The sequence below is a fragment of the Esox lucius genome, chromosome 10 (assembly GCF_011004845.1).
Source record: "Esox lucius isolate fEsoLuc1 chromosome 10, fEsoLuc1.pri, whole genome shotgun sequence".
In the NCBI taxonomy this organism is placed as follows: Eukaryota; Metazoa; Chordata; class Actinopteri; order Esociformes; family Esocidae; genus Esox; species Esox lucius.
In genome coordinates, this window is record NC_047578.1 from 10,077,886 (window position 1) to 10,089,748 (window position 11,863).

Here is an 11,863-nt window from a genome sequence, read left to right on the forward strand (position 1 = left end):
CACTTTGTTATTATGCTAGGTGGAAAACTAACTAAGTACTCATTCAGGAACACAATTTCAAATGGACCATAGAGCTTTATAAAAGTCTCATAATGGACGGCAGACTTTGGTAATGGGGTAACTATGAGAAATCAGACATGTAATATCCCTTCAAGCCAATTTAAGTTAATGATTATGGTGTGGATGGTGTATTAAACCACTTAGACAAATCTAAGATACAGTCTTCTTTCTAAACCAAGCTGCAGGACAGGACGGACATTGCTTTATATGTCCCAGATTGGCAAAGACTAGATCTTTCAGGATTAAAACAAATGGGATGGAGCAACATACTTGAGGACATCCTTCTTCAGGCACCTTCCCACTCTTTCACCTTTCAGCAGGACAATAACTAACCAGACAAGTCAGTGAATTTTCCTGAGTTGCCAAATTAAAGTTTTTACTTAGATTGTGGAAAGAAATTGTTGTCTAGCCATCAATATAAGGACCTTGACAAAGTCAATATAAGGATTTTTATTTATTTACCTACACGAGAAGACTCACGGGTGTAATCGCTGCCAAAGATGTTCCTAACATGTATTGACTCAGGGTGGTAAATACTTGTCTAGTCAAAATATATTAGTGATTCATTTTTCAGTAATATTACATTATTAATCGTATATTGGTATATAAAAAAAGAAATCACAATTCAATTTAAATCCCACTTTGTAATGGAACATTATGTGACAGGATCATCAGGACGTAAATACTCATTTTATCCACTCTATACTATAATATAATGTACTCAACTATACTAATGATATACTTTACTGTACTGTACAATACTATGCTACACCTTGGTCAAGGAGTGAGGCCCATGGGGGTGTGCTATAAGGAGAATATATATTGGCTTAGGAGGGTTCTTAGTCACGTTGCAACGCAAATTGCCTTGATGTAGCTTCGGTACATCAATAAAATACCACAGACCCTGTGCTGATTTATTACTATAATAAACAGGTCATCAACACAAGGAGAGCAATTACAAATAGGTTCTTACCCTATACCTCTTGGTATACTCTCTCATGTATCTCAAATTTCCAATGAGCATTTAGAGTTCAAGTTTCCCAGTTAATACTTTACTGGGTTACTGGTGAGGCACTGTTGAGGCCCTTAAAAGGAATGAACAACACTACAACAACAACTATATGATATTATACTGTACCGCGTACACAACAAACAGAATGTTCTGTACGGTAGTACTGACCTGTAATGACCAGAAAAAGCATCCTATCTGTGTAACATCACTGTGGCGACCCAGGGCTGAAGTGTCTCTGACAGGTTCTCAAATGTACACTCCGTGCTTCCTCACTGTCTTTTCCATATTAAAAGCTGACCCAGTGGGTTTTAAGAATGAAATGAGAAAACGGGACACAAGGAGAACGCAATTGAGTATCTTCCCTCTGGCTGGGCGAACCTTCGACCTTTGAACTCTTACCCTATTCTGCTGTCCCCCTCTTTTCTCCCTTTGTCTGCCTTAAGTCTATGTCCAAAGTCGCACCCTGTTCCCTGGAGGGCACCACTCTTTGCTGGAGCCCTATCTGACAGCTTGGGCAAAAGAGGGCAGCAAAGAGTAGTGTTCTGGGGCAGTAATGCTGGGAACAGGGTGCCATTTCAGATGACAACCTTCCTCTGTGTCTGCGTGCTTGGCTGTTTTGTACAGATGTTTATGGAACCTCGATATAAACAAGATTAACTAAGATTTTACTGAATAAACAATTGAGATAGTTTCATGTTGGATATGAACCAGTGAATACGTTTGCATTTCTGTCATGAGGTGAAGTTACTGTGTTGCCTGACTTGCAAATATTTAAATATATTGTTTATTATAACCCCTTTGATGTGCTTCAATTTTTGTAAATTGATATTTTTTATCTGGTTACTTCATTATAGCGTCAAACCCAGAGTTGTTGAAATAAAACGTTTTAACTTTATATTAGCTGGTTCTTGTTTGTTCCTGGAACAGCCCTCTCCCTCTTCACCTTCATTGTCTTCTATCGTGCTATCCATCCTTCTCTCTCTCCTATGTCCCTCCCTTTCTCCTCCCTTATTCTATCTCTCTGTCCCTTTCTTTTTCTTCTTCCTATATTTATTCCTCTCTCTTTCCTCTCTGTCTATCTCTTTATTTATCCCCCTCTCTATCTTCTGTTTCTTTCAACCCCCCAGTCTTTCTAATCCTGTGCCTCTACACCCCTTTCTCTTTTTAATGTTCAATTCTACCCCTCTGTCTTTGTATCCCGCTCATTCTATCCCTCTCTTTCTCTGTCCCTACCTTTTTCTGTCCCTCTCTCTCTCTCTGTCAGGCTGTTTCTGCATGGCTTTATTAACACTCTGAAGCAGCTACACACACACACTCTCACACACACAAACACACACGCACACACACGCACACACACCCACACAGCTTACAGTGCCATGGAAATGAATAAACAGCTGGATGGATGAAGGTAAACCAAGCCGATGTACTACATAGCATCTCTGTATATTCTCCACCTACTGTCTCCGTTGATCAATCATCTCTCACACACACTTCTATGTTTGAATCCTCATTAGCCTTTTCTTCTACAACATATCAACGATCTCTCTTTTTTCACCCATCCTTACTATTCCAGAAATGTCTACCGCCTGACACTCTAATGTATATATTTCTATGGCAGGATGGAGTCACCATCGATCTGCAGTTGCTCCTCCCCAAAGAGGCTAAGCTCCGCCCAGAGGCCAGCCCACCACTGCACTACAATGTCTTCCTCTATAAGAAAGGGACTTCTACCACTAATAACAATAGTACCTTCACCAGCCACAATGTGGCTGTGGCTAGGAACCCCTCTTACCCTAATGCACTGCCCACTAGTAAGTACATTCAGACTTCCCGGAGCTGTGACAATAAGTCTAACCCCAACATTAACCATTGCCCCAATAGAGATGCACAGGTTTCCCCAAATCATGTTACTGCTCATCGACATCACTCCTGCCCCTTTCCCCATCACAGCACCCCCTGTTTCACCTCTCCTCAGAGAGCACCTGTCTCGCCCAATCATGCCTCACCCAACTACTCATCAGCCTCGCCCCATCATAGCTCCTCCCATTTTTCTTCCCCCCACCGCAACAGCGCTGTCTCCTCTTCCTCCCCCCGTCACTCCCACAACCGGCCCTCCCCCCCTCTGCAGCATAGACCTAGGGGTCACTCCAGAGCCCCCCGGGTCTCCTTACATCCTTCCCCCTCATCACCGGTCGTTGGCTATCCCTCCTGCCCCTCCTCCCCTCACATTCCCAGGGCAAAATACAACCCTATCAGCACCTACTCACTGTCTTAACCCTTAACCTAAAAACCGCTGTACCATACCCACATCCTAACCATAGTCTAACTATACTCAAATCACAATGTACCACACCCTCATCCAAATCATAGTCTTACTATACTCAAATCACAGCGTACCATACCCTCATCCAAACCATCTTCTAACTTTACTCAAATCACAGCGTACCATACCCTCATCCAAACCATCTTCTAACTATACTCAAATCATAGCGTACCATACCCTTATCCAAACCATCTTCTAACTATACTCTAATCACACCAAACCATACCCTCATTCTAACCAAAGTTTAACTATACCTTATACACAACCATACCCACATCCTAACTATATCCTAAACACAATCATACCCACATTGTAGCCATAGATTAACTATACCCTAAACAGCTAAACCTGATCATATCCCAACCGTAGTTAAATCATACCCTAACCCTGCCAATATCCCAGCATAATCAAAACATGCCATACATTTGACCATGTTTCAACCAAACACAAACCTAAGCCAGGACCCCACTTCTGGGACGCCATCAAATAATGACAGATTAATCAGTGAGGGACTACAGATGTACTTTTTCAGTTTTGTTCATGTCTAACATGAAGGGACAATTTATTGACAATCATACACGTTAATAGGCTTCCAATGTTGTTACAGCAATGCTTATGTTTATTTTTGTGTTGAGGTTTATTGATATATATATATATATATATATATATATATATATATATATATATATACATATATATATTAATGGTTATGATATTTGATTACTTCTTTTTCTTTAAAAATAAATGGTTACCTTTAGCAATGGGCATTTCAGTCATTCTCTATAGACATGGCAGTTCCACAGTAATGAAAATGTTATGTACAACTGCATTTATCCTATCGGCCACTAGACGTCAGGTGTGTTCCATGGTTGTGACGGGAGAGGCTGTTGAACTGTACAACAACTTCAGATCCCTGATCAGAAAAAAATCCTATAATTCAAGGACACACAAACAAACACATGTACACACACACGCACGCACACACACAAACATATACACACACACACATAAACACAGAGCTAGATGAGACAACAGTCTTACTGCAATGCATAGCTCTGCATGACAATGACAACTTGGATACAGCAATGTTTACAGGTTGCCTCGCAGGAATTTGTGTGTGTGTGTATATGTGTCTTTGTGTATTTGTGGGAGTGTGTGAGAGAGATGTGTGGGACAAGAGGGCTAGTTCTTGACCTGTGGTCCGTATCTGACATTAATAATGTGATTTTAAGCTATTACATTCACTGATAATATTCCAGGGTCTGCGGAAAAGAAAAGATTGGAATCCACTGCTGTAGAGGAGAACCTCTTTATCAGTCAGCCTCCAGCAGTTCTAACGGTACTTAAACTGAGAGACGAGGTTTCACGGTTGTTGGCGGTGGGGGGTGTACGTGGTGCAAGTGTGTATATAATGTGTGTACAGGTAAGCCGATTGTGATTCTGGGGTGAATAAATGTCAATCGTTTTCCGGGTGTTAACGGAAACCATCACAACAGGAAGTCAACCCAATCAATAGAAAGGAAGTGGGTGCGAGTGGGGCGGAGTGAGAGGAGGAACCAGTAGCCAGATCAAAGGACAGAGGGGATTGTGGAGAACATAGAACGAACGAATGCGTATAATAATAGGAGAACAGTGAGAGGAACAGAGGGTTTTAAAGGGGACAGTAAAGGAGTGTAAGACTGAGATAAGGAGTAGGTGTTTAGGGAGGTGAGGTCAGCAATATCTTTCTCTTGCCCAGAGGTCCTAGGGAACTGGATAATGTGACATACTGTAGGCTTGCTGTGCCGTGCTGTGTGTAGGAGAGAGTGTGTGCATGGGTGAGACAGAGAGAGAGAGAGAGAGAGAGAGAGAGAGTGCGAGAAAGTGTGTGGCAGAGAGAGAGAGAGAGAGAGAGAGAGAGAGTGAGAGCAAAAGAAAGAGTCTGCACACACACAGTGATGACATTTCTCTCCCTAGCCTGAAAGGAAAGCTATTTAACCTGACACAAAGGCCTTTAGCAGAGAGAGAGAGATAGAGGAAACTACAGAGTGAAATAAAAGGAGGGATGGAGAGGGGTTTCCAGATTACTGCTTGTATCCTGTCCACCTTATTGCTCCCGAGGGATGAATTAAGTTGTATTGAATTTAATCGAGGTCAAATATAAAAACCACTGGATAGTTCTAGTCAGGAGTTTCATGTTATTTTACTTCTCTTCTTGCTTTCTTTTCTCTCTTCCTTTCTTTTTTTGTCCCCCTTTTCTCCTCCCCTCTTTTCTCCTCTCCTCTTATCACCTCCTCTCTCCTTGTCCTATTTTCTCCATTATGAAGTCTCACTTATCTGTGTCGTGTGTGTGTGAGCGTGTGTACGTGTGTGTGTGTCACTTTGTGTGTGTCCTGCAGACTGTCAGTGTGGTGCTGTGATAGAGGGTTAATGTTGAGCAGCTGCTTCCTTCAAATAACACACTCAATTATTCATATCATGCAGCGCTCACTCTCTCTGCGCGCACGCGCACGCACACGCACGCACACACACACACACACACACACACACACACACACACACACCCCATAGCTGAAGTTAACTTACGTGCTCATGTCCCCCCCCAGGGTGATAGAAACAGGTCGGTCAACTTGGGGAAGTGCTGTGTTGGTCAAACAGCTGATGTGTCAGAATCACAAACCGTTTAAGAAGGATTCATTCAAACCTGCAGCCACACTGTTTTACGCGGTGCCTTTCTTTACAGTGTGGACGTTCCCATAGCTCTAATTCTGACAAGTGAAAGCACACCTGCTTGTCATAACGTTGCAGAACATCTACTGGATTTGAAAACACAGTGGATATTTTGTTTCATTTGATGTGGCTTGTGCGGTTTTCTGGCTGACAGTGACAGTAAAGATTTCGTGTTGCTCTCCTGGGACTCATCGTGGAATACAAATTTTTGAAGACAAATCGTGGAAAACACATTGTGCATTAGGCTACACATCCTGGAAAACACACCTATTTCGGACTGGTCAAGTGTCTTACTCCAACTTTCAGACCCATGGTGTCCAGCCTTCAATGAATTTTCAGCTGATATGTTGTTATAATGTGTTGTCATTCCTACTAGGTAGTGCCATTTGGACCTCAAAATGATATCCTCTAATAGATGTTCTCACCAGAAGAATGACAACCAATATTAGCTGAATATAGATACATGTGTGTATTACTCTACCTTCTCAGCCACTGCGAGATGTCTGTCAACCCAATGTTATGTTTCTGTAGGGCGGTGTTTCCCAATCCTGGTCCTGGGGACCCCAAGGGGGGCATGTTTTTGCCCAAGCACTCACACCGGATTCAAATGTTGCCCAACCCCTCACACACTCGAATGACGTAATCAACCTCTTCAAGTCACTGATGTAGAGGAACGTAGGGGAATCTCAAGCCATAAAGTTTCATGTAGCAATACATGGTTTACCAGTCAAACCACTCAAAACATCTCTATGTGCTGATGATGTAATTCTGTTCTATGTAACTGATGCCCAATCTAGCATCCCGGTATTCTCTAGACACTGAATTAATTGGAATAAAAGATAATTATGCTGTGAACGTGTCCCCTGTCAGCCTGGAGAAAATCACTTCATAATCATTATCCCATTATACATAGCACATAGCCCATTTCTGGAAGCAATTATTTACTGTTTTTGTTTATTCAAAACATAACTCCTACAACAAAGCATTCTTAAAGTTTTTTATTTTCACTTGCATGTTCAATAAAGATATTTGAACATTTGAATATTGCATAACTGGTGGAATGCAGATTTGATTGAAATGAGCCCTCTGTAACCTGCTGACCAAGTCAGCATTTGTTTGTTCCAGTAAAACACAAATATCCACAAATATCCCTGTGGAGACAGAAATCAAGTACATCCATCAAGTGGAAAGGTCAGACTGATTCTCTTTCTCTCTCACTCACACACACACACACACATTCTCACTCACACACATACAGACAGACACGCACACACACACATGCCCCATGATAGTAGCAGGTGCAAAATGGATGATAGAGTTTCATACGTGTTAAATCCGACTCTGGGGTTTACAAGATCGATTTACTTCTCCACTGGTTTTCAACTAGTTCATAAAAAAATGTACATTTATTGCGGATTAACTTTTGTTGGATTTCAATTTTAGGAATCCATACAGATGCCAATCACTGTAATACCTTTTTCCTCTTTAAGAAAAACATTTATTACTTATTTAAGAAAGTTCTGCACAATTCCATTAGTATAAAAATATAGTTTCCCCAAGTTCTATAGAATAAAATACCCATGTTTTCTGTTTATACAGCTTTTTTGCTCATATTTATCAAGGTTTCCAGTACATGTCTAAAATTCAAATCCTGTAGTTTCTGGTGTTATATCTGGAAGAGACATGAGTAAATAATGAAACGTAAAATAAATAAAACAAAATGAAAGCGACACTCGACAGCAGATGATATTCAGGAGGTGCCCCATCTCATTAGGGTCAGATGCTGCATGCTACACTGGTGGGCCTCGCGGACCTGGGCCGATGTTTCTGGAGCTCCGGTGTAGTTCTGTTAAATGGGACCTCCGTTGGCTCCACTCGATGCTTCTGTAGCGTCTGTCCGTACAGGGCGGAGGCCGGGTTGGCTCATGTCTCCCAGCTGTCTCTCCAGGGAGAAGTCCATCCTGTAGTTGATGACACATTTCCACAGGTAACCTTCACATCGGAGTCCTCCTGTTTAAAATGCTCCCCAGTGTGTAGATCCTCTTAAACACACTGGACATTCGAGATTCTGCCGGTGCTCTTCCGGCACAGTCATCTGCCAGCCTTTGTAAATGCCAGCTGGCATAGGGCAGCAGTGATGGCAGTGACAGGCGATAGGGTGGCGGAGGGCAGGTTGGACCTCATCTTCTCTATTTTGCTCGCAAACCTGGCCTTCTCCTTACATCTAGATAGGTGCATCAATAAGATCTGTAAACCTGTACATCTACTATAAAATACGGGTCATTGTGTTGGATGTACTCTTTCCACTCATTTACCATCATCGTGTCTGCTCAGTATAAACTGTATACAAACTGTAATGTAGATTGGGTATTCTGTCACTGGCAACTACTAGCAAAACCATTACACCAAGGAAAATTCCGAATGTGTAATTGTAATGTCTCAAATAGAGAGATCTGATCCTTTGGATCCACTAAAATCTCTCCAAAGGGTCTCTGGGTTTTCCCAAAGGTTTTTTTATTGATAATGACTTGCTTTAGTGGTTGTAGTGTCTATCAGTTATACATTTTCAATCCCACAACATCATTTTCACAATCATACATACTCACACAGCGGTGGGTTTTTGTTCCCAACAGACCTCCGGTATTTGAGACCAAACAATATTCAACAGATCTAGACATTATTTCCATGTTATATTTATTATTATTCATACAGATCTACATATCAATATAGAGCTAAATATTAGTGTAGGTGTAAATATTATCCATGTACAGTGCGGAGAACAAGTATTTGATACACTGCCGGTTTTGCAGGTTTTGCAGATTTAAAACAAAATGTATGTATGATTTTTAAGTAATTAATTTGCATTTTATTGCATGACATAAGTATTTGATACATCAGAAAAGCAGAACTTAGTATTTGGTACAGAAACCTTTGTTTGCAACTACAGAGATCATACGTTTCCTGTAGTTCTTGACCATGTTTGCACACACTGCAGCAGGGATTTTGGCCCACTCCTCCATACAGACCTTCTCCAGATCCTTCAGGTTTCAGGGCTGTCACTGGGCAATATGGACTTTCAGCTCCCGCCAAAGATTTTCTATTGGGTTCAGGTCTTGAGACTGGCTAGGCCACTCCAGGACCTTGAGATGCTTCTTACGGAGCCACTCCTTAGTTGCCCTGACTGTGTGTTTCAGGTCGTTGTCATGCTGGAAGACCCAGCCACGACACATCTTCAATGCTCTTACTGAGGGAATGAGGTTGTTGGCTAAGATCTCGCGATTTGGCCCATCCATCCTCCCCTCAATACGGTGCAGTCGTCCTGTCCCCTTTGCAGAAAAGCATCCCCAAAGAATGATGTTTCCACCTCCATGCTTCACGATTGGGATGGTGTTCTTGGGGTTGTACTCATTCTTCTTCCTCCAAACATGGCAAGTGGAGTTTAGACCAAAAAACTATATTTTTGTCTAATCAGACCACATTTTCATGCTTTCATGAGAGATTTGCATTCAGAAATGCAAGCTGCCTCACTTTTGAGGAGCTGATGCGGTTTCTTCTCACAGATATGATTTGTCCTGTTTTTGAGAAGACCCTCCCAGAGGGAATGGATGTGACCACAATGCAGTCTCCCTATCATGAGTTTAGTAAGCTGTGGATAGACAGAGGCCATGTTCTTCCACCAGCTCAGAGGGTCTGAAGATCTTTGGAGATCTTCTCCAAAAAGGATTGGACCACCAATATGGCATATGAAGAGGGATTCCTTTGTGCTGCATCTCCAGTTGCTCTTTCGTTAAACAGCATCCAAACAAGAGATGTTTGAGGCACTAGTGCTTCTGCTCCCTCTTCTTCCTTGTGCCTGAGCCAGCTGACTGCTAGGGCTGTCTCTCCATGCTGCTGAAGTTATGATTTGAAGATGTTGCTCTGCCATCATTAAAGGCTAACTTCTTAAACCAGGTGTCAAGTGCAGTGGTTTCTGATAGACCCTCAGAGCCTCAAAAGGAGCATTGATGAAGGCTAAAGGCTAGAGATGATGGCATCCGTTGACTCCAGAAACCGCTTTAACATATAAAATGTTGAGTTCCACTCTGTAGCGCAGTCTTGTTTGGGCATGAGCTCAGATATCCCCATCTTGTGTTGGGTGGAATTTAGTTTTTCAGCAACAACTGTACTCCTGTGGAAGAATTCCTGCTTTCACTTTGTCATCACCTTCAGGGAATCTTTTAGAATTAGGTTTAATGTGGGCAAAACATGGCTGATGGATCCACTGTAAACTTTTTACAGCTTTGGTTATGCTGGCTGCGCTGTCGCTAACACAACAGACCACTTTTCCATCTACTTGCAATTCTCTGGCCACAGTTCCTCTCAAAGTATTCCAGAAGACATCTAAGCATTGAAAAATCTTGAATGAAGTGATATGTAACCAACATAAAAGAAGTGGTTACCCTTTAGCACCAGCCGTCAGTGATAAGGCAAACTGCAGTAGCCTGGCCTTCTCCCATTCCTCCTGTGGATCATCCAGATGGTCATTGGCAAACTTCAGACAGCCTGGACATGCGCTGGCTTGAGCAGGGGGACCTTGGGTGCGCTGCAGGATTGTAATGCATGACGGCATAGTGTGTAACTAATGGTTTTCTTTGAAACTGTGGTCCCAGCTCTCTTCAGGTCATTGACCAGGTCCTACTGTGTAGTTCTGGGCTGATCCCTCACCTTCCTCATGTGCATTGCAGACCGAGGGAGAATTGAAAGGGTAATTGACTGTGTGGTCATCTTGAACTTCTTCCATGTTCTAATAATTGCGCCAACAGTTGTTGCCTTCTCACCAAGCTGCTTGCCTACTGTCCTGTAGCCCATCCCAGCCTTGTGCAGGTCTACAATTTTACCCCTGATGTCCTTACACAGCTCTCTGGTCTTGGCCATTGTGGAGAGGTTGGAGTCTGTTTGATTGAGTGTGTGGACAGGTGTCTTTTATACAGGTAACGAGTTCAAACAGGTGCAATTAATACAGGTAATGAGTGGAGAACAGGAGGGCTTCTTAAAGAAAAACTAACAGGTCTGTGATCAAATACTTATGTCATGCAATAAAATGCAAATTAATTATTAAAAAATCATAGTGATTTTCTGGATTTTTGTTTTAGATTGTCTCCCACAGTTGAAGTGTACATGTGATAAAAATTACAGACTTCTACATGCTTTGTAAGTAGGAAAACCTGCAAAATCGGCAGTGTATCAAATACTTGTTCTCCCCTCTGTAGAGGAGAACAAGTATCTACATATTAGTTGTTGGTCTAGATATAATTCATACAGATCCACATACAGTGGATATAAAGGGTCTACACACCCCTGTGAAAATGGCAGGTTTTTGTGATGTAAAAGAATGAGACAGATAAATCATGTCTGAACTTTTTCCACTTTTAATGTGACCTATAATGTGAACAATTCAATTGAAAAACAAACTGTATCTTCGAGGGAGATAAATAAAAACCTTACAATAACCTGGTTGCATTAGTGTGCACCCCCTATTATAACTGGGGATGTGGCACATTCAAACACATGTTAAATAAAAGTCATTACACACCTGCCATTCATATGAATGGGCTAAGGGGTAGGATGGCAAGGCGGAAGCATTTTCTTACAAAGAAAAACATCCAGCTGAAGTTCGCAAAAACGAACATCAAGTCCAGATGTGCCATGCAAATAGACTCCTACCCCAAAAGACTGAGTGCTGTAATCAAATCTAAAGGTGCTTCCACAAAGTATTAGTT